The 23,661-nt window shown below is 37.0% G+C and overlaps 1 non-coding gene across 1 annotated transcript; it reads right to left on the reverse strand.

The window, feature by feature from the left end:
• Positions 1-18,910: 18,910 nt before the first annotated feature.
• On the reverse strand, positions 18,911-19,017 carry LOC133858986 (small nucleolar RNA R71). Its single transcript, XR_009898656.1, has one exon. It is a non-coding gene; the product is annotated as a small nucleolar RNA R71 (small nucleolar RNA).
• Positions 19,018-23,661: the final 4,644 nt, after the last annotated feature.

The raw sequence follows: 23,661 nt of genomic DNA on the forward strand, positions 1-23,661 counted from the left end.
GCTAGTTACAAGACACTCGTACTCACACACACTTTTGCAGTAGTCATAACTTTAACTCTGACACGAAGCCTATCGTGAACGCTTCCCAACCAGATCTTCCACCTGAAGGGGTTTTTGACGGATTCCTTTATCTTAGGGCGACCCCTAAGATAGACTTCACACGAACAGTTGAGCACACACCGACAACGGCTTAAGAGCTAGTGGATCTTCGATTCTCCCTAAACACCCTCTCAAAGCACTATGGAATTCGATACTGAATTCATACAAATTACAAGCATAGAGCCCCCTATTTATAGGCTTAAAGAAATCCTATTTCAACTTAAATAATGAGGCCTATAACAACAAGGATTCGGACTATGGGCGAGCGTCCGAACATTTTTGGGTGTGCATCCAGACGTTTCTCTTGGCCTTCCAGCCTATTAGGTTGTATCATTTTTCATTAGCATTCCAATGACACCTATTTCATCCAAATTCGATATTTGAGTAGAAAGTTATGATCAAAATATTGGAGGGCATCCGTATGGCTTGACTGAGCGTCCGGACGATAAATCGAAACCACCTTTCCAAAATAGAGCTGAAAGCTTCTATAACAAGGTCCGCGTCTGGACGGCTTGGCCGACCGTCCGAATGGTCTTCGCCATAACTCCTTTCCATTTTCAAAAAGGAAGCCCGGAATATTCTGAAATACTGGACAGCGTTCGGACGTGTTGCCACGTCTTCCGGACGTCTTGCAGAAACTTCCCAAATAGTGTCGACTTCTGAAATCCAACTTTGTGTAGAATTTGGAGAAGCTTGACCTAGCTTCCGGACGGTGTTGCTCTGACGTTGGGACATTCTTCAACGCTGAAGCTTCTAGACACTACGAGGCCTCCGGACGCCTTCAAATGCCAGTCCGGACGGTTGCACAGGAACTGGCTGTTCTAACTTGGAAATTGCATGGAATCTTCATGGACATCTTCTTAGAAACTTGTGACCATACACAAGGTATGAAATGAGATACTGTCCATATTACTTGAAGACTCTGAATAGAACCGACAATCCTGTTAAAAGCAATCGTTACATAAAGTGTTTTTGTCAACCAGAATGTTGCCAATATAAAATACTAACAAACTCCCCCTTTGGCCATTCTGGGACAAAAAACACTTGACCGGTTTGGAAATAAATTCCGAGTCCAAAACAAAAAATACTCCCCCATTTTGTCTCAAAAGGACAAAGGGTAAACAGAGTATAAGAGAAAACCACAATTACTAAAATTCAAAACAATAAGAATAATAGTAAAGTGTCTCATCAAAAGCTCAAATCAACATAAGAGAAAACTAAAACCTCAAGATACCACATTTCCTGAATTTGAGCCACTTCGGCTTCTTGCTCCTGAAGCCGGGAAACCATGGATTGAAAATTTTTAGTCACTTGAGTCTTCTAGCCCGAAACTAATGATCCCCAGAAAGAAATCCTCTAGACAAGTGGTCTGCAAGATCATAAAGAAGATTCACCATTGAATCTCTAGCTAGTGCAGATCTAGAGGAAAAGGTTATGAAAGACTCTATATGAGCAAGGGGAATGAGCTCATCTAAAATTTAAGATCTCTAGAACATATGATTTCAACACTAGTCTGTTTTCCAAAGAGCCCTCTGTCTGACACTATGCTGGAAGTAGTCAGACAACATATTCCTGAAAATATTTAAACAGAAATCTATCCAAAAATAACACCACAAGGAAATATTAGATCCTATTAGTTTAAAAAAGAATGTGGTATTATGATGGCTATCAATTGGATGCATAAAGGAATACATAAGTAGATATAGCAATCCAAAAGACAGATTAGTAATATCCATCCAGAATAAAGACAGAAAAAGATATTCATGCACAATCTCTCAAATCATAATCAATTAAAGATTCCAATATTCTAAAAAGAACCAAAGCTTAAGAGAATAAGGAATGTCAAAGGAAATACTTGGGAATGAGAAAAGATGTGTAGAGAATGCCAAAATCTTGGGATCAATCCTAGAGAAAACACACACAACACAAAATGATAGAACAGGCAAAAAGTAGTGTGTGTGTGTTTGGCAGAGAAAGCAAAAAGCTCGCGTCTGGACGTGGTACATATCTGTCCGGACGACATGCTGTCAGATAAGAGATCGACAGAGCCGAGAACATCCGGACACAAGAACATTTCCGTTCGGACGCTTCACGCTAGAAGCTAAAAAACAGAGGGAAATATGTAGAAAAAAAAAATCCTAACGTTAATTTCAGAACACGCATGTATAAATAACTAATAAAACAGTCAAATAGCATTTCAAAAATATACCAAGATGTAATTGAGAGTGTAGCGCCCCAGATTTTAAGACATAATTTAATGTTTTTAAATTAGACTTCAGATCTAATAATAAGGTTAAAGAATAAAAATGAATATTTATATGAATAAATAATCATTTGTTTTATAAAAATATTCAATTGATTTATGAAACTTGTTTTAATAAAATAGATATTTATTTTATACCCGAAAATTACTGAGTTAATACATAGACAAGATAGTTAATCACTAGATTAATTAACTTTATAATTATTTCAGTTAGTGTATATAATTGTACAAAATATGATTTGTTATAATATTATTCTGTATAATGATATTATCTCTGTAATAATGTTCTTAACATTATTTATGAAACAAACCAGAATAATAATTTTAATAAGGCAGATTATATTAAAAAGACCATGTGTAAAATACCCTAACGGCTGTTAATTATAGAATTATCATTACATTATCTCTGCGTCATCCCTTGCGTCGCATCCCACTAAGCTTTATTATAAACCAACACAGTACTCTCCAGCTCGCTTGTCCTCCACTCTATTTATAATAAACCCTCCAGCCTGCTCTCCAGCTCCTGCACTCATTACTCTCACAGTTATAAAACAAAGCATTGTCCCTCTTCCAATCGCACCTCCCTTCCTTTTCTTTCTTTTTCCTCTTTTCTTCTTTCCTCTATACTCCTTCTCTCTTCTTTCATTTTCTTTCTTCTTCTGATATTCTTTCTTTCACCGAGAGACACTGAGGGAGTGAAAGAGAGAGAGAAAGTCAGAAGAGAGAGAGAGAGAGACCGATTGGTGAGGGAGGGAGCGAATCCGGCGGCCCATGCCCAGAGCCAACGAATAGAGACCCGATCGGAAGCTGATTTTCTGGTGGACCCGTGAGCTAAACTCATCAGACCCGAACGATTCGGTGACCTGGGGCCAAACTTCCGGCGAGGCAAAGTCGATCTGGCAGAATTAGACGCGATTCCGGCTACCTAAATAGAGACACGGTGAGAGGGAAGACCGATCTTCCCGTGGGTGGTGCTGACCAGTGCTGTGGTTTATTTTGGATGTAATCTTCGGTGGGTCTTCAGTAAGATGAATTCCGGAAGTTTTGAAGCATTTTTCGGCGACGCTTGTGAAGATTGGTGCTATCACTGATTTGGTGATTTCTCGGTAGATTTTCTGTAGTTAAACAGAAAATTCGTAAGATGATGAGCTGAGAGACTATACAAAAAGGACTGTGAGTTTTCCTTACTCACTTAGAGTGATACACGTAGAGCTTTCTTTAATGTTTTGATATCTGCTTGATTTAATAGTATGCAACTTGTTTGGAGCATGTTGTTTGTAACATTGCATGTGTTAGTTATAAGTTAGAAACAAGGCAAAGGGATAGACATCACCAGGTTTGAGGCCCTGGGAGGGATAGACAGCCCAGGATTGAGGCCCTGAGGAAGGGACAAGACATCCCCAGGTTTGAGACCCTGAGAGGGATAGACAGCCCAGGATTGAGTCCCTGAGAAAAGAATAGAGGTCCTTGGGTTTGAGTCCTTGGCATAAGTGTTTATAACTGTCATCATATTATTGCATTGCATATTGTTGCATTACATATATTTAACTAAATCAGTAATCTTATCATTATTGAAAGCAGTTGACTGACCCATATATTTATATATGGGCAGTATAGCCCATTATGCAAGTATGAAAGAGTATAAAGTTCAAGGATTGGATTTTGTTAGCACTGAAGAGTTAGAACTGTTTATTAATGTAGCCAATGATTACAGTAATTTCTTTGTATCAGTTTGGAATGTAATATTTTAATTACATATGTCTTTCAGTAAATTCTGATGTATCTTTTTAAAGAAAATAAAATATATTCCGTTGCGTAAGTTATCTCTGATGTAGTAATGTCACGTGGAAACTGGAGGTTTCTGCTTACGAATTTGCTAGTTCAAATTTGGGGCATTACAGTGAGTTTAGAGACAATAAGCACAAAAATTTCCCTGCACATAGAAATTTTTCAATAGTAAACTTAACTCATGCAATGCGTGCGTATGTGTGAAAGCTTTCTCAATAAGGTTTGAAGTTTACTCATATGATTTAAAGCAATCGGATTTTCTAAATAAGAGAGAAAATTAATGTTAGATCAGTCAAAAGTCAAACCTTATTTTACTATGGCCTAGCCACCCTCATCTGATACACTCCCCCTAAGCTGCATCACTTTTCTTTTACTTCGTCCTTTAGTGACCATCTATTTCCGCAATGATTTGGTCACTGACTGTTTCTATAGGGACAAGTTCAAGAACAGATTTATAGCACAAAAGCAGTGGATCTTTTTATTTATCTGTATTTATTTAGTTTTGAATGCTTTTTATCACTTGGTGCTGCAACCTATAAAGAATGCCAGAATTTATGAGTTCTAGGTTCAACTAGCGAGTTCGTCAATTTGACCATTTTAGCAAAACAAATCTCTCTCAATAGAATTTCTAGAAGCTAAAAGTTAGAGAGAGAAAAAAAATGTACCTTAAGTGAGCCTTGGATAGTGTATATTTTCATCGCATGAAAAAAAGTAAATATCTATCAAATAGTTGCGGCAAGGAAACTTTACAGATATCAAACAAGAACTCTCTTCTGTTATGTAAAAGCAAAAAGAGTAATGCACCAAGAACTGAGACATCAGGTAAAAATACATAAGATATCTAAAAAGCTAAATATAAGAATAAGTATCTACAACGTTCTCCCATTTTTTTCTTTTTTGCAAAAAATGGAAAAACAACAAAAATATGCTTACACAGAGAAGAAGACAGTTTAGTCCAAGCATGTAAGGGAGCAAACTTGACCTCAAGGAGAGAGGTTTGACTATACCAAGACAGAAAAGCAATGACATGCTTTCTTTGTCATCTCTAAAATGTACCTGCAGAAAATTCTCAAAGCAACCAAGAGAAAATCTTGGGATAGAAAAGGTGTTTCCTCAAACAGAATGCAAGGCAAATATAAGATATGACAATTGATGTGCAAATTTTAATACTCGCAAGCGCACGAATTGTTTGCAATATAGTGTATGTGCAAGTGCGAGATCGTATCCACAGGGAATTGTGTTGCAAAAATTAATTTCTATTTAAACTAATTCTATTTTAACCTAGTTCCAAATTTTGGGGTTTTGTGAATAAAAGAAAAATCAAATCAAATCAAATCAAACAAAAGAAAATGTACTAAGGTTTTAGAATCCACACCCACCAAATCACAACAACATATTCTCATTTTCATCAATACATATCCGAAATTCTCACCGTACAAATCCTATGTATGTTCTACTATGCTTCAAAAATGAATTAAATCATTCAATGAATCCGTTCTTTGCACAAATCACAAAAGATATCCAGTTTAAACCGAATCATCAAATGTATCCATAGAACGAAACACAATGAATATCCAATGATTTGATAAAAGAAAAATCCAAGCAATCAATTAAATGAGACTTATCTCAAATCATCACATGTATCCGGAAATCACAATAGATATCCAAGAAATCATCTCAATAATTGAAAAGAAGTAAAACATTGAAAATATTAAACCAAATAAAATCGGATAGTGTAAACTCTCATGAAAATATTGTTGCTCTTCAAAGGTGAGGTTTCATCCTCAACCTTAGTTAAAAAAAATTAGCTACTCATTACTAAGAAGAAAATACTAAATTTTATTAAGAACATAAAAATAAAAACTTACAAAGAATATAAGCCAAAGAACCCAGCTGCTGCTATGTACAATGTTGGGATCCCCTTTTAAGTGGTGCCTAGCAGGGGTTATTTATAGCAGAAGATTAGGTTAAACCTAACTTTTACAAAATGACACCTCTACCCCTCTAAACCCTAATAGGAGAAAACAATGCTAGGGCTTAGGCAAACTTTTACAAAATGGCGCCTCTACCCCTAGAAAACCCTAATAGGCTTGTCAGCAGTTGTTAGAGCATTGGAATTCACGCACTTATATTACGGGGCCCTTATAGCAAATCAGACGTTCTAATTAGAAAAATTTTATTTCTAAGTGATTTGTATTATTTTGAATTAGCTTTCCAACATCACTAATTTTACCTAAATCCGATACTTGAGCTGAAAGTTATGATAAAAATACTATGACTTGTGCAGAATTTGAAATTTAATCAAATCCGATTTTGACTTTGTGTTTCCTTCCAAACTTTGTATTTTTCACTTTAAAATTGTTGTTTTCTCTCAATGATCTAAAAAATACCAAAATACAAAAACTGACCAAAAACATTAAAAAATAACAAAGCTAAAGGTTTAACAAATGTGAATAAAGGGGTCTAAATATACAATATTTGACACTCATCAACAATCAATGCAATGCAAACATACCTGGTATGCACTAGGATTTAAGAACCAAAATCCTAGGCATTTTGAGACTGCACCTATACTAGGTGAGTCCACTCCCCCTCAAGGGGTGAATGGTCTCATCCTTTCTGACCCAACCCTGGTGTACTCGTGGTAGATGTGATCGGGTATTGCTTATATTGTCCATTCTCCTCCTCATCCCTTGTAACAAGATCAACAACCTTTCATAGGCATGGTTGCTATTGGGCTTTTACGACTTTTTCTTGTAGTGCCTTGATGTGTTCTTCGGAACAAACCGTTGTTGTTGCCACTGATGCCATGGAACTTGATGTCCCGCCGAAGGTAGAGTACCTGATGTGGTCTTAGTAGGCAACTTCCTCTGAGCCTTCTTCTTCTGAGCTTGGAGCTGTGGACATTTGGGTTGGATGTGACCAGTGATACCGCAATGATGACAGATGGGCAGGCTTCTTTTGTTAGAATACTCTTGACTTTTTCTGCAAAAATATGGTTAGCATTCTCACAAGCAATATTACCCTTATCTTTTATATGTCTCCTATGTGGAGGGACATATTTTGATGAGAAAGAATCTTCAACTTCACTTTTCCTCGGAGTATCCTGCTTAATCCAAGGCTTGTGATGTAACTCCCCGAGTTTGAGCCAGTAAATTCGTAAGCAGAAACCTCCAGTTTCCACGTGACATTACTACATCCGAGATAACTTACGCAGCGGAATATATTTATTTTCTTTAAAAAGACACATCAGAGTTTACTGAAAGACAAATGTAATTAAAATATTTCATTCAAAACTGATACAAAGAAATCATTGTACTCATTAGTTACATTAATAAACAGTTCTAACTCTTCAGTGCTAACAAAATCCAATCCTTGAGCTTTATACTCTTTTATACCTGCATAATGGGCTATACCGCCCACATATAAATATATGGGTCAGTCAACTGCTTTCAACAATGACAAGATTACTGATTTAATTAAATATATGTGATGCAACAATATGCAATGCAATAATATGATGACAGTTATAAACACTTATGCCAAGGACTCAAACCGAAGAATCTCTATTCTTTTGCCAAGGGCCTCTAACCCAAGGACATCTATTCTTTTGCCTTGAGCCTCTAACCCAAGGACCTCTATTCTTTTGCCAAGGGCCTCTAACCCAAGGACCTCTATTCTTTTGCCTTGGGCATCCAACCAGGAACCTCTATTCTTTTGCCAAGGGCCTCTAACCCAAGGACCCCTATTCTTTTGCCTTGGGCCTCTAACCCAAGGATCATTATTCTTTTCTCAGGGCCTCAATCCTGGGCTGTCTATCCCTCTCAAGGCCTAAAACCCGGGGATGTCTTGTCCCTTCCTCAGGGCCTCAATCCTGGGCTGTCTATCCCTCCTATGGCCTCAAACCCAGGGATGTCTATCCCTTTGTCTTGTTTCTAACTTATAACTAACACATGGAATGTTACAAACAACATGCTCCAGACAAGTTGCATACTATTAAATAAAGCAAATATAAAAACATTAAAGAAAGCTCTACATGTATCACTCTGAGTGAGTAAGGACTACTCACGGTCCTTTTTGTACAGTCTCTCTATTCATCATCTTACAAATTTTCTGTTTAACTACAGAAAATCTACCGAGAAATCACCAAATCGGTGATAACACCGATCTTCACAAGCATCGCCGGAAAATGTTTCAAAAACGCTGGAATTCCTATTGCTGAGGACCCACCGAAGATTACATCCAAAATAAACCACAGCACCGATCAGCACCACCCACGGGAAGATCGGTCTCCCTCTCACCGTGTCTCTGTTCAGGTAGCCAGAATCACTTCTGATTCCGCCGGATCATCTTCGCCTTGCCGGAAGTCGGGCCCCAAGTGACTGGATTGTTCGGGTATGATGGGTTCAGCTCATGGGTCCACCAGAAAATCGGCTTCTGATTGGGTCTCTGTTCATCGGCTCTGCGCATGGGTCCGTCGGATTTGCTCCCTCCAGCGACCTCCCTCACCAATTTGTCTCTCTCTCTCTCCCGATTCTGCCTCTCTCTCTCTTTCACTCTCTCAGTGTCTCTCGGTGAAAGAAAGAATATCAGAAGAAGAAAGAAAATGAAAGAAGAGAGAAGGAGTAAAGAGGAAAAAGAAAGAAAAGGAAGGGAGGTACGATTTGAAGAGGGACAATGCTCTATTTTATAATTGTGAGAGTAATGAGTGCAGGAGCTAGAGAGCAGGCTGGAGGGTTTATTATAAACAGAGTGGAGGACAAGCGAGCTGGAGAGTACTATTTTGGTTTATTATAGAGCTCAGTGGGATGCGACGCAAGGGATGACGCAGAGAGAATGTAATGATAATTCTATAATTAACAGCTGTTAGGGTACTTTACACATGGTCTTTTAAATACCATCTGTCTTCTTAAAATTATTATTCTAAGTCCATTTTAGGTCTAGTTTATTTCATAATTAATGATATTTTATTATGAACATTATTACACATATTATTATTACGCTAAATAATAAAGTGTCAAATAATATTTTGTACAAATTATATACTAACTGAAATAATAATGAAGTTAATTAATCTAATGATTAATTATTTTGTCTATTTATTAACTCAGTAATTTTCGGGTATAAAATAGATATCTGTTTTATTAAAACAAGGTTCATAAATCAATTGAATACATTTATAAAACAATTTATGAAACGCAAAGGTATTTATTCACATAAATATTCATCTCTAATCTTTAACCTTATTATTAGGTCTGAATCTAATTTAAGACATACAATTATATGTCTTAAAATCTGGGGTGCTACATGTGGGATTTCAACAAATAACAATTTGGCCTAATATGACCAATCTTCCCACTATTATGACACTTAGGAATAAACTTACCTTGTATTCCTGATTCCTTGGAGTTAGGCATCACATAAATAGTTAAGCAAGAATTATCTAAACAAGTTGTATCTTCTATCACAGTCTTAATATCAATAGACTCTAAGTCAAAATCAGAAGCATGTGAAATAAAAGTAATTAAATCATTAACAATTAAAACAGGCTTGTTAGAAATATCTGTATGAATACAAAGCATGCTTTCAAATTATTACTAGAGAAATTTTTCAAGAGATCCTCTGATTCTTTTAATTTATTCTCTAGTGCATCAACCGTATCAAAATGCATGGTTTTCTCAGATTTCAAAGAGTCAATCAAAATATGTGATTTAGATAATTGTAAAAACAAAGACTCTTTTTCTTGCTTAATCTTCTTGAGTTCTCTATTGGATTTCTTAAAATGTTTACCTATCAAAAGGGTATCTTTAGAGAAATCATAAAAATCATCTTCAGAGAACTCAGAAAGATTTATGTTAGAAGATGTCATGGATCACACTCAAGAAATAAATCTAAAACAGAAGTGTAACCTGCTTTGATACCAATTAAAAATAATTTTTGACTTCTAATTTAACCAAGTGTGTGTATTTGTGTGCAAACTAATATCTTAAATGCGGAATTTAAATAAGACATGATATTTGTTACTAAGTGGAAACTCTGTGAAAAGAAAAACCACTTTGGGGCAGCCAAACCCAAGAAATCAACTATCCAAAACCAAAGCTAGTTACAAGACACTTGTACTCACATACCCTTATGCAATAGTCATACCTTTAACTCTGACATGAAGCCCATTGTGAACGCTTCCCAACCAGATCTTCCACCTGAATGGGTTTTTGATGGATTCCTTTACCTTAGGGCCAACCCCTAAGATAGACTTCACACGAACAGTTGAGCACACACCGGCAACGGCTTGAGAGCTAGCGGATCTTCGATTCTCCCTAAACACCCTCACAAAGTACTATGGAATTCGATACTGAATTCATACAAATTACAAGCCTAGAGCCCCCTATTTGTAGGCTTAAAGAAATATTATTTCAACTCAAATAAGGAGGCCTATACCAACAAGGATTCTGACTCTGGGCACGTACGGACGTTTTTGGGCGCATGTCAAGACATTTCTCTTGGCCGTCTAGATTGTCAAGTTGTATCATTTTTTGTTAGCTTTCCAATGACCCAATTTCATCCCAATCTAATATTTGAGTAGAAAGTTATGATCAAAATACTGGAGGGCGTTCGGACGGCTTGATCGAGTGTCCAGACGGTCAACTGCAACCGCCTTTCCAAAATAGCGCTGAAAGCTTCCATAACAAGGTCCGCGTTCGGACGGCTTGGCCGAGCGTCCGGACGGTCTTCACCATAACTCCTTTCCGCATTCGAAAAGGAAGCCCGAAATATTCTGAAATGCTAGACAGCGTCCGGACGTGTTGCCACGTCTTTCGGACGTCTTATAGAAACTTTCCAAATCGAGTCGACATCTGAAATCCAACTCCGTGTAGAATTTGGAGAAGCTTGACCTAGCGTCTGGACGGTGTTGCTCTGATGTCCGGACTTTCTTCAACGCTGAAGCTTCTAGACATTGCGAGGCGTCCGGAAGCCTTCAAAGGCCCGTCCGGACGGTTGCAGAGGAATCAGCTGTTATGACTTGGAAATTGCATGGAATCTTCATGGACATCTTCTTAGAAACTTGTGACCATACACAAGGTATGAAATGACACACTGTCCATATTACTTGAAGACTCTAAATAGAACTTTCAATCCTGTTAAAAGTAACCGTTAGATAAAGTGTTTTTGTCAACTAGAATGTTGCCAATATAAAATACTAACAAAGATATTGAAAGTAAGTTCAAACACATATATTCATCCAAAAATATCATTGGCTCGACAAATTATTACATAATACATTAATCATAAAAATACTTCGGTTTCTCAGTGAGTAAAATACTCACCTTGGCTTCGCAGATATTGGGCTTCACTAGGTTTCTTAGATAACTCCTCGCAATGTGCCACTGTAAAATTACACATTGCACAACACTTAACACTTTCTAACATTATACTAACACTTAGCTGTTAAATTGCTCAAGAGCTAGACCCATAGAAAACCCATAAAATTTCTAGGGTTCCATTTGACAGCCTAACAACAATAAATACTAACCCATAAGATTTACTTAGGGTTAGACACTAGAAATTACAACTTTAACGTATACCTTAAAAGTTATGGTGTTGGAAAACTAACCAAAATTCACCCAAATGCAACCCAACACTTGGAGAACGTTTAGTAAGCTAAAAAACGTGCAAATCCTAAAGAATAACCAAGATTAAACTCCAACATTTCAAGATTTAACCCAAAATCTGAAATGAAAAGAGTTTAGCGATTTACCTCAGACCAATCGGTAGAAACGTAGATCGAGCTCCATAGATCATGTTTTCGAGGTTAGATTTGAGGTTGGAAGCTTGGATAATCATAGATCAAGGGTTTCCTATGAAAACCCAAGGGAAAATCGTGAAAGAGAGTGCAGAAATTGAACAAATGGGCTAAATAAACTCATTCTCGCATATATTTTTAGGTACCGTCCGGACGCCCACTTTTTAAATCCCAAGCATCCTCAAGGGTGTCCAGACCGTGTTGCTAATGGAACCTCTTGGACTTATGCATTCGCAAGGGTGTTCGAATGCCTCTACGAATGGGGACTTTCTACCTCGAGCATTTGCACAAGCGTTCGAACGGGTTGTAAATGTAAAACTACTGACTTCATCGTCCCTTAGAGCGTCCAAACGGCCAGCGAACGGTGACCTTAGCGTTTGCAAGATGGTCCCGACGGCTTGCAATTAGTGCAACCAAAATGTGCATTTGGGCATTCTTTTACACTCGGACTTTACCCAATGTGTTTTCTAACCATTTTCTCGACATTTTACTAACTTTAATAATTCTAATTTGACATTTAAATATTTAATTAATATCTCGGATATTACATGTCATGCTTGCCATACATCTATTTTCTTTGTTTTCTGTTGCTGACGCAGTGGGACTTTTTACCCACTGGTCTTACACTTAATCTTCGTTACTATGGGCAGTGGGACTTGAACCCCTAGTCTTGTTTCTAATGTCGTGGAGCTTTATACCCACTAGTCTTACACATGCTCTGCCAAGATATGTTTTAACCATGGTATTACATCCAGTGTTAATGATTTTGTTCTGTGCTCATGCTCATCACATCTCATACTCATCACGATCATGCTATCATACACATATGCATCGTATAACTTTGTATGCTTCTCTATCCCTTTTCAAATACAACATGAAAACATAATTCTCAACTCATTTGAAATCATCTAAAGACATAACTTAACATAATTGAAGGTATTGAAATCAATCACAAGCATAATCATCTTAAAATATCATTGGCTCGGTTTATCATAAATCTAACATTTATTTCATTGTAAAACTTCACAAAATGTAATATCTTTTCTAAGTGAGTTGACTACTCACATAGGCTGCTTGTGTGATGACCCTTTTTTCTTTATACACAAATCATTTGCATAAACATTAATCTTTTAAAATACAATGGATCATCACAGTGGCACGACGATTTTTCACGAAGCCAACATATGGTACATACCCCATAATATGTACCTGGTAAATCAGAGTAACATCTATCTAACTATGCAGTGGAAAACATGAACCAGAATAGTGGAAATCACATCATAGTCCTCTACTACAAATTAATAACAACGAGCCATTTAACATCTATCTGTTTATGTCTTGTCAATATAATAAATTACAAAACAGAGATGGCTTTACAAAGAATAAGTGACACAAGTGTCACAAGCCATATACCAAACCTATAAAACAGTGGATACCCGTGGTCCATCAAATACGAATGTCACAGCGAGCTTCAGTCATAACATCCGAAGTACACTGCTACAAAATCATCAACTACAATTGGAGTAGATGCAGCCAAAGAAACCTTATCTATACGGTTGTGGTGTTTGCCACATCCGTATAGTTAAAATTATGAGTTCACCGTCCTAGTAAATAATACCGAGACCCCAGTAGTAGACTAAGCAATGAGTTTTCGTAAAGAACTGACTTTTCTTTTCTATCGTACGTTTACTATACTTGTAAAGACGAAGAAATTAAATAGGAAATTTAGCAATTAATAAATCATATTTATTAAATAAGATGGATTAATATTAGATTCTAAGTGCTATTTATGTTTTTGAAATAAAATAATTCTAGGATAAACTAATAGAATAGAAATAATAATAATAATAATAAGGGATCTCAATGGAATAAATAATTAATTGTATTGATAAAATATAATTGGATTAAATGAGGGGTTATATATTAGTTATTAAAAGATAAGATTTTGATATTGTAGGGTCCTAGTGTAATTTATAGGAGTTTGGGCATTTAAATAAAAAGGAAGTCTTATCCTGCCACGTGTCATCACCAGAATGACTAGGAGAAGATTACCCCATCTTCTCCCAACCACTCACACTGCGCCATCTGTCCCTAACCTTATCACTTTTCTTTCTTTTCCTTTCTTTTTCTTTCTCTCTCTCTCTCTCTCTCTCTCTCTCTCTCTCCCTTACGCACGTTCTCTTCTCTTCCCCCCCCTCTCCTACACTTTCCATCTTCTCTTCTCTTTTTTTCTCTTCTCCCTCGACGCCCTCTCCCTCCTTCTCTTCGTCTTCACCACACGCACACGATGCCCAGACCAATCGAACGAGAGTGAGAGTCCGTGGGAGAGAGTGATACAAAGACTGAGAGAGGCTTAGCGATGGAGAGAAATCCGGCCACGAGAAGAGGAAGAAAAATGGAGTTTCCGGCCATCGGTGTTAAGGAAGGTAAAATCTTGTAATTTCACCCTGATCTTAGAACTAGAAAAATTGTATGGGCTGTTATTGGTTTTGTATGGGTCTAAATTTAGGATTATCTTTGGGTGGAAATTTATGGGATCTCTCTTGTTTTGGTTTCTACCCAAAATGGGTATGGATTTTGTGGTTTTTGAAGCTTGGTTTAGTTCCTCTATTTTGAAGCTTGATTTTTAGTTGTGATTTTGGGAGTTCCCGATTGGGGCCTCGATGGGTGTTTTTTGTTAAATCTGAATTTAGGGCTTGATTTAGGATTTAAATGGGAATAAATCCCAATAATTTGATGTAAGGTGTGTTTCCCTTAGTTTTGATTTGTGTTGTTTTTCATTGTGATGTGAACCCCGTCAAGAATAACGAGACCCAACAACGAAAGGGAACCCAAGACCGTTCTAAGGACAGATTCGAATGGAAAAACCTCGACTCGTTGTTTATGACAAACAAGAACCTCGGTATAAGGAAGACGCCACAAACGGTGGTGGAAATTCCGTTTGATAAGTCGAGATGAACGCCACGGGAAATCCCGATAAGTTCGAGTAGTTCTTCAAAGAACCAAAGAGAATAAAACCTCACAAGTCTTATGAATCATCCATGTCTTCATTACATGGTAGGTACACCTATTTATACAAGAAAATTACTTGCGGAGAAAGTAGTTCTAATCCTAATAAATAAAACAAATCAATTCCTAGCAAGGAAAAAAAATAAGTCCTAATCTAAAAAGTGAACAAATCAAAATATACTTAAATATCTAACTTAAATAAGGCATGAAATCATTCTAAATATGGCACTCTTCATATTTCCATGCCGGTTCACCATCAATTATCTTTGTGGTCCAACATATTTCCATATAGCCCACCATCAATTATTCCACATCAATTTGGTTTAGATTTTCTGCGATTCTTTTCTTGCCAATTCTTGGCCTTGACCGGATTCTTCTAGAACTTGAATCAATGTGACAATTCTTTGTTGGCCACGTGGATCATGCTCAATGGGCCTCCACAAATTTTCTTGAGCCCATAACTCTTGGATGAGTCCGTTGAGCGCATCCTTAAACTTCTTTGCTCGTGCTCTCGTAACCGGCCCAATTGGTACTTGAACGAGATACGTCAAAGCAGTGCCTTGATTTCCATCACATTGGTATTTTTCTAGCATGACCAAATGGATGAGTATTATTTGTTGGTTGGCTTAGTTGATTGGACTATGGTTTGTGGAGATTATAAAGGGCCGAATATGGTAGGATTAGAATATAAGCTTAGGTGTTTGATTTACTACAATGAATGAGTCTATGGATAATGTAGTTTTAGCTATTTGACTTGTTATGGATTGTTGATTTGATATTGGTTTTATGACTAATAGAGGAGTTGGTTTTAATATGAAAAGGGGGATTCCAAAGTATTTGTAGGGAAATAGTGGAATTGATCTTTAGTATGGGTTTGATGTGTAGTTGATTGGTGAGGGCTAATATGTTCCCCATGATATGCTTATGATGTTGGATATTTTACGTGTTGATGAAGTTGAATTAATTTGGGATGGGTAGGTAATTAATGGTTGAATTCCTCACTATAGTGTTATAGGTATGTTGACTATGAGATTGTATTAGGTTGTGGTTGTAAGTAATATGGTTTTAATCTTAACACTAATTGAGGGATGAGACAAAGTAGCTAAGTATAGGGCTTAATATGGATAACAAGTAAATAAATAGAAGATAGCTAAAATAAATTCTCGAACCCATCTATACCCATAGGTTTAATAAAGAGTAAAGTATTAAATGTAGTGGTTTAGATTAAAAGAACGTAGAGCTGTAAAATCGGATCCCTTGCAGTTGTCCGGATGACGTGATATACCGTTCGAATGCCAAACTGTCCAAAGCATCATCCGTCCGGACGATGAGAACTTTCTGTCCAGACCTTCCTCTATGTCGAGAAGCTTCGAACTGTTCCAGCTTGCATCCATTCGGACGTTTTAGCTGCACATCCGGACGACACTCAGTGTTCAACTAGCTATAGGATTTCTTTCCAAAGCACAGATATGGGAAGATCGCTGCAACCGTCCGGACGCGCGAGCTATTTATATGGAAATTGCGTGCATCAAATCAACCATCCGAACGACCATTCCCTTGGTCCGGACGCGCAAAGCCTCAATATGGAAATTGCGTGCAGCTGAAATGAGACTATCCGAACGACAGGGTAACACCGTTCGGACGTGGCTCAAATCAGGAAAGAATTTCAACAAAATTTTGGAAAGCCGATTGCATAGTTGTCTGTCAGGACGCCCTATGAATACCGTCCGGACGGCACCTAATAAGTGCTGAATGTTACACATTCAAGCTCTTTAATTTACATATGTTAAGCTCTTAGTTTTGTTATAGTTTGATGTTTTGTGTTGTTTTTGTGTTTTCTTGTATTTTACAGGTCTTGGAAGAAAATCCATCATATTCCAAGATTATAATGAAGTTGGCAAACTCACTTTTGGATAGATTCAACTCCAAATCAATTTTGAATTTAAGGAAAGAGAAGTCATAAAAAATTCGTTATTTTTGGAAAGAATCCAAACTGAACATGTCTTAGTAATTTAATCATAAATTTCGGGTCAAGTATTGGCTTGCAACGAAATTGGTGACGTTGGAAAGCTAAGACAAAATGAAAGAAATATATTGGAAATAGGTTTTTCTTAATTCGGACATTACCATGGCAAAATTGCCCCGTAATGAAAGACTGCAAATCTGTACGAATTTTGGAATCCTTTTCCTACTTGGATGGAAATTTCAGAAAAGGAAAAGATTTGTAATTATTCTATTTGGAGTAGAAGACCTATTTATAATTGTTCTAGGATTTCTAGAGCTTCTATAGCTTCTCTAATCCCTATAAATAGCCCTCTGGCCTTTGAAGAAAAACACACACAAGCTTTGAAGAAGAATCAAAGGCTATATCAAGAAGGAGGTTTTTTTTTCTAGTTTTTATTTTCTTTCTTTCCCTTTTTTATTATTTTCTTATGAGGATGATTTCCATCCAATTTATGTGTAACTAATACTTTAGTTAGGGCTCGATTGAAGTCCTAATAATGTCTTGTTAAGGTTTTCAATTGGGGCCTTTACTACAATTTATATGTTGATGCTTAACTTGATTATTTCCTATTTTCTTGAATTCCTCTCATGTTTATGCTTGATCATCATATGCATGTGGTATGGATTTGTTATTTATGTCAATTTGGATGACTAAGTCCTGGGCATAATAAAGTAACAAAAGAACCCCATCACAGGTTCTTGGATTAATCAACATAAAGACAACTGGAATAGATACCATGTTCCAATCTGAGTGTATTTACCAATTTCCATAAATTTATGATTTCTAGAAGAACAACTTAGTAGATACCATGCCTAACTCATTGCTCAGGGAAATCAATAGCTTTAGGAGAAGATACCATTTCCTTGTGGTTGGTAAGCATTGAGTATCAAGTTATGATGGTAGCATTGGCATTGTGAATCTTATTTGAGTATGATTAGCGGTGGATATTGAAGCCCTACCTTATCTCCTATTATATTTCTTCAATATTTTTGTCTCTTTTCTTTTATTATATTTTATTAATATTTTTATTTCTTTTCACTCATCTTAATTATTTAGAAAATCTTTTAAGCATAATTTACCAATCCTCGTGGGAATAATCTCGTATTTGCCTACTATACTATCGTTTTGATCTTGTGCACTTGCAAGTAAAACGTACAAATATTTATCTATTTATTTAGGTAGATATTTGCACAACAAGTTTTTGGCGCCGTTGCTGGGGATTGTGTTAAATTATTTTTTTTTGAAAAAAAAAATTCCCTTTTATTTTAGTATTTCTGTTTAGATATAAAAAAAAAACAATAAAGAAAAAAAAAGAATCGTTTGTTTCTGAGTTCCTTCTTTGCATAATTCAATTCTAATATTGAGGCTCGAGCGTAGATCTTACAGACAGCAGTACTAAAGCTACTATCCACTGCTACAACAACTTTTGTCTATGCAAGGTCGTCGATCTCAGAATTCAGAACTCATTCCATACAATCTAGAGATTGAAGGCACTATTCGACAACAAAAAGACACCTCAGAAGCAGAAATTCTATTCGAAGTTATGGAAAAGATGGCAGAAGTACGTGTAGAAAATCCACTTGAGCGGAAGCTAATGAAGAGTTCTTTCATAACACATAATCTAAATTAGCCCTCTTGCATTGCTTTCCAACTGAAAGTGCAAAGCAATTTCAATTTGTCTCCCCACCTGCTCAGCATGGTTCGACACTACAAAGGCACACCTATGGAGGATCCTTATCTTCATATTTGAGACTTCTTTGATCTTTGCAAGACACAAAACATCCATGGCTTAAACCCTGAAGGAATTAGGTTAATTCTTTTTCCGTTTTCCTTGAAAGATAATGCTAAGTTATGGTTGAATTCTTTGGCTACAAGATTTATCCACAGTTGGGAGGAGTTGGCCACAAAGTTCTTGAAAATGTTCTTCCCAGCCCAAAGGACTAGGCAATTGAGGAGGGAGATTCAAACCTTCCAACAAAAAGATGGAGACCTATTCTTTGAGGCGCGGGAGCACTTCAAGGAGCTACTTCTAAAATGCCCACATCACAATCTATCTCAAGACGGTTAGGTACAAGCTTTTTATGAAGGTTTAAATGATTCTAACAAAAGTCTTGTAGATTTAGCTTGTGGAGGTGCACTAATGGAAAAGAATAGCGAGGAGGCAATAGAACTGTTTGAGACTTTAAGCGAAAACTCCCAACAATTCTCATCCCGAGGGAGGCAAGGAGTAAAAGGAAAGGGTGTCTATGAAGTGAACATAAATGGCAAAGTTGAAAATCAAATGGCTACCATGGAAAGTAAGTTTTTATATGCTAGTCAAAGCCATGACTACACACAGCATCTTGCCCATTCAACAGATTGCACAAATTGAGGTATGTGCCATATGTTCCCAGTTTGACAACACCACTGAGACTTGCCCCATGTCTTCATCTACAGATCAAGAGCAGTAAATTATGTGGGCCAGAATAATTACCCTCCAAAGAACGATCCATACTCCAACACTTACAATGCAGGGTGGTGAAACCACCCCAATTTTTCATGGAGTAACAATCAGAATGTTCAGAATCCACAAGGGCAGCAAAGGAATTTCTATCAAGGAAATAACTATCAAGATCCACCACAAGTGGTCCAACCAAATCCAGAGCCAAAGAAGAATGACCTCGAAAGTGCTCTACTCCAATTTATGACTGCACAACAGAGCAACACTCAGACTAGTCAAGCTATTCAAAAATTGGAGGCCACTACAAGTCAAGTTATCCAAAGATTGGAAACACAAGTGGGGCAGTTGGCCAAAGAGCTAAGCGAGAGAAAAAGGGGCGAATTCTCAACCTAAACAATACCCAATCCAAGGGGCCACGAGCAACTCAAGGCTATAACAACTCTCAGAAGTGGGAAGACCATTGACAACAAGGTGGGGATAGAACTTGATGAGACAGTACCGACATCTCCAATTGAGGCCACAACATCCAAGGTAAGAGAAAAGGAGAAGGTGAATGCACCACCCTTCCCCCAAAGGTTAGTAAAGCCAAAGAAAGAAAAGCAACTTATGGACATTTTTGAAACTTTGAGAAAAGTTGAAATAAACATTCCTTTATTAGATGCAATTCAGCAAATCCCTTCTTATGCTAAATTTTTAAAGGATTGTTGCACTCATAAAAGGATGTTTCAAGATCATGAAAATGTTGCTTTAACAGAAGACGTAAGTCAGCTAAGGAAGTTGCCACCAAAGCTAAAAGATCCAGGTAGTTTCACTATTCCTTGCAAGATTGGTGACCAACTTTTTTGATCGTGCATTACTGGATTTGGGAGCAAGTATCAATCTGCTACCTGATAAGTGCTTAAAAGTGCATATTTTCTCTATTAAAAGAAGCATTATCATACCATGTTTTATCATAATTCTTGCATTTAATACTTAATTGTGGAATAATGTTTAATTATTAAATTTGAGTTTAAATTGATATAAATGTAATGAATTGTATTTCTTTTTTGTAGGAATTGTTGTAGCTTTCAAGCGACTGGACCACTTGGTGGAATTGACAAAGAAGCTGGGAAATAAGATTGAGGCAGCAGCTCTACACGTTATTGGCAAAAGGTTTTGGAAGAAAATCCTTCAAATTCCAAGATTTTAATGAAGTCGGCATTCTCACTTTGGAAAGATTTAAAGTCTAAATCAAATTTGACTTTAAGAAAAGAGAAGTCGACAAAATCTTTTATTTAGGAAAAGAATCCAGATTGAGTACGTCACTTTATTTTCATTATAACTTTCGGATCAAATATTTGATTGCATTGAATTTGGTGGCGTTGGAAAGCTAATGAAAAATGCAACAAATAAGTCTGAAATAGGTTTTTCCTATTTCGGACTTTTACTATGCCCAAATTGCCCCGCAATAAAAGAGCACAAATCTGTGCGAATTTGGTGTCTTTTTCCTACTTGGATTGGAATTTCAAAGGATTTGTACAACAAGGGGACTATATCAAGCAGATTTCTTTCCAAACCAATTGCCTTCCATGCAAAAGTTCATATTCTTTCCATATATACTTGGTGATGGACGTGGTGGAGCACAAATCAGAATGACTTTACATGATTTCTTTCCATAATTTTTACCAAGTCACACATATTCAAGATCTGATTTATTTCCATACTCGGGCTGCTGTGCAATTAACACAAAACTAGATTCTTTCCTTAGCTGGACCACCAAGAAAGTACCAAAAAGACCTTGCAAGCACTATAAATACCATGTTTTGGTCTTAGAAAAAAGGAGAGAAGGAGCCGAGGAGAGAAGCGAAGGAGGAAGCGAAGAAGCGAAGGGGGGAGAAGCCAGAGGAGAGGGCAGTTATGGAGGCTCTAAACCGATTTTATTGTTTGAGCGGCTAAATCTCTAGCTAAGGCTAGGGGTGAAGCCTAGTATTTTTATTATGTATTCTTGATACTCTTATATTATTGATTAAATTTGGGGTTGATTTTTATTTGAGAGTAATTTAATGAAACAAGTTTATTTTGATTCATTATGATTTTTGTTTATATCAGATGCTTACTTTGTTTGATTTGTTATGATTCGAAAATATATTGAATGCTTAATTTTTTGTGTCATGTTTATGAAATCAAATTCTCAACCAACCCATGTTTGATCTATTTTATTTTATGTCTCGAGAATATGTAATAAATTGCTAGGTGGATCCCTGAAACCTTAGTGTTTTCTTTTAATTTTTCTTTTTATTAATTTAGTTTAGTTTATCATTTATCCATTGTTCCACTTTTTAGTGGAAAAATCAAGTCAATTTACTTTTCTGCACAATAATAGGAATTTTACTTAGTATCTACCATTCCCTGTGGATCGACCTCGTACTTACCGAGAATTATTACTTGCGAAACCTACACTTGGGTTTGCACCCTTTGTGGTCCAACACTACCATACACTGTATATGAGACATTAGGTTTGGGGGAGCTCCAACCAACCCTAATCACTTTACAATTGGCAGACAGAAGTATTAAAAGACCGAGAGGTATCTTGGAAGATGTCTTGGTAAAGGTAGATCAATTTATTTTACCTGCTGACTTTATTGTGTTGGATATGGAAGAATCCCTTATGCCATTACCTTTACCTATTATTTTGGGAAGACCCTTTATGGGAATTGTAGATACAAAAATTTGTGTAAAAAAGGCTACGGTGAGCATGAAAGTCCATGGGGAGAAAATTGAATTCAAGGTCTTTGATGCATTGAAATTACCCTTAGACAACCTTGATTGTTTTAATATCTGTGAAATTCAAAATGTTGTGGACATCATAGTGATCCAATGGAAGCCACTCTCACTCACAGTTTCACAAGGCAAGACATTAAGTCAGATTGTGAGAATGTTAATGATGATATCATTGAAGCTGTTCAATTCCTTGAAGCCTCTCCACCTCATCCAAGTAAGTATGCACCTCACTTTGAATCGCTTGTGCCAACTAACACTACTCTTGTTCCATCTACTGTTCAGGCACCAATCTTAGAGCTGAAACAACTTCCATCCCATTTGAAATATGCCTACCAGGGAGACAATCAGACATTACCAGTAATAATTGCTTCAGAATTAAGCTTGGGGGAAGAGGAGAAGCTTTTAAGGGTTCTCAGAGATCATAAAACTGCACTAGGGTGGACTATTGCCAACATCAAAGGTCTAAGCCTTTCCAAATGCATGCACAGAATTCTTCTTAAAGATGAAGCAAGGCCAACTAGGGACTCACAAAGAAGACTTAACCCTCACATGAAGCAAGTAGTCAGAGATGAAGTTCTCAAATTGATAGATGTTGGCATTATCTATCCCATCTCTGACAGCAAATGGGTAAGTCTGGTTCAAGTGGTGCCGAAAAAAAAGTGGAATTACAGGGGTGAAGAATGAAGAAAACAAGCAGGTACCTACAAGAATGACCACCGGATGGAAGGTATGTATTGACTACCGAAGGCTCAACAAGGAGACCCGAAAGGATCACTTTCCTCTACCTTTTATTGATCAGATGCTAGAAAGGTTAGCTGGTCACAGCTACTATTGTTTCTTGGATGGGTATAGTGGGTACAATCAGATTGCTATTGCTCCAGAGGATCAAGAAAAGACCACATTCACATGTCCTTTTGGCACGTTTGCCTACCGTAGGATGCCATTTGGATTATGCAATGCACCTGCTACATTTCAAAGATGCATGATGAGCATTTTTTCAGATATGGTGGAAAATTTCATTGAGGTATTTATGGATGATTTTAGTGTGTTTGGCTCTAACTTCGATGAATATCTCCATCATCTGCAGATTATCCTAAAAAGGTGAAGATTGCAATCTAGTGCTTAATTGGGAAAAGTGTCATTTCATGGTACAACAAGGCATTGTGCTGGGTCATGGTATTTCTAGCAAAGGTATTGAGGTTGATAAGGCAAAGATTGACATCATCTCCAAACTCCCTCCGCCTATGACGGTAAAGGGTATAAGAAGCTTTCTGGGGCATGCCGGATTTTATAGAAGATTCATCAAGGATTTCTCAAAGATTTCTCAAAGATTTCTAGACCTCTCTGGGCATTGTTGGCCAAAGATACCAAGTTTGTATGGACTGACGAGTGCAGGGATGCTTTCAATTTATTGAAAAAACTACTCACATCTGCACCAATCATGATGGCACCAGATTGGAACCTACCGTTCGAACTTATGTGTGATTCTAGCGATT

The sequence above is a fragment of the Alnus glutinosa genome, chromosome 1, assembly GCF_958979055.1.
Source record: "Alnus glutinosa chromosome 1, dhAlnGlut1.1, whole genome shotgun sequence".
Lineage (NCBI taxonomy): Eukaryota > Viridiplantae > Streptophyta > Magnoliopsida > Fagales > Betulaceae > Alnus > Alnus glutinosa.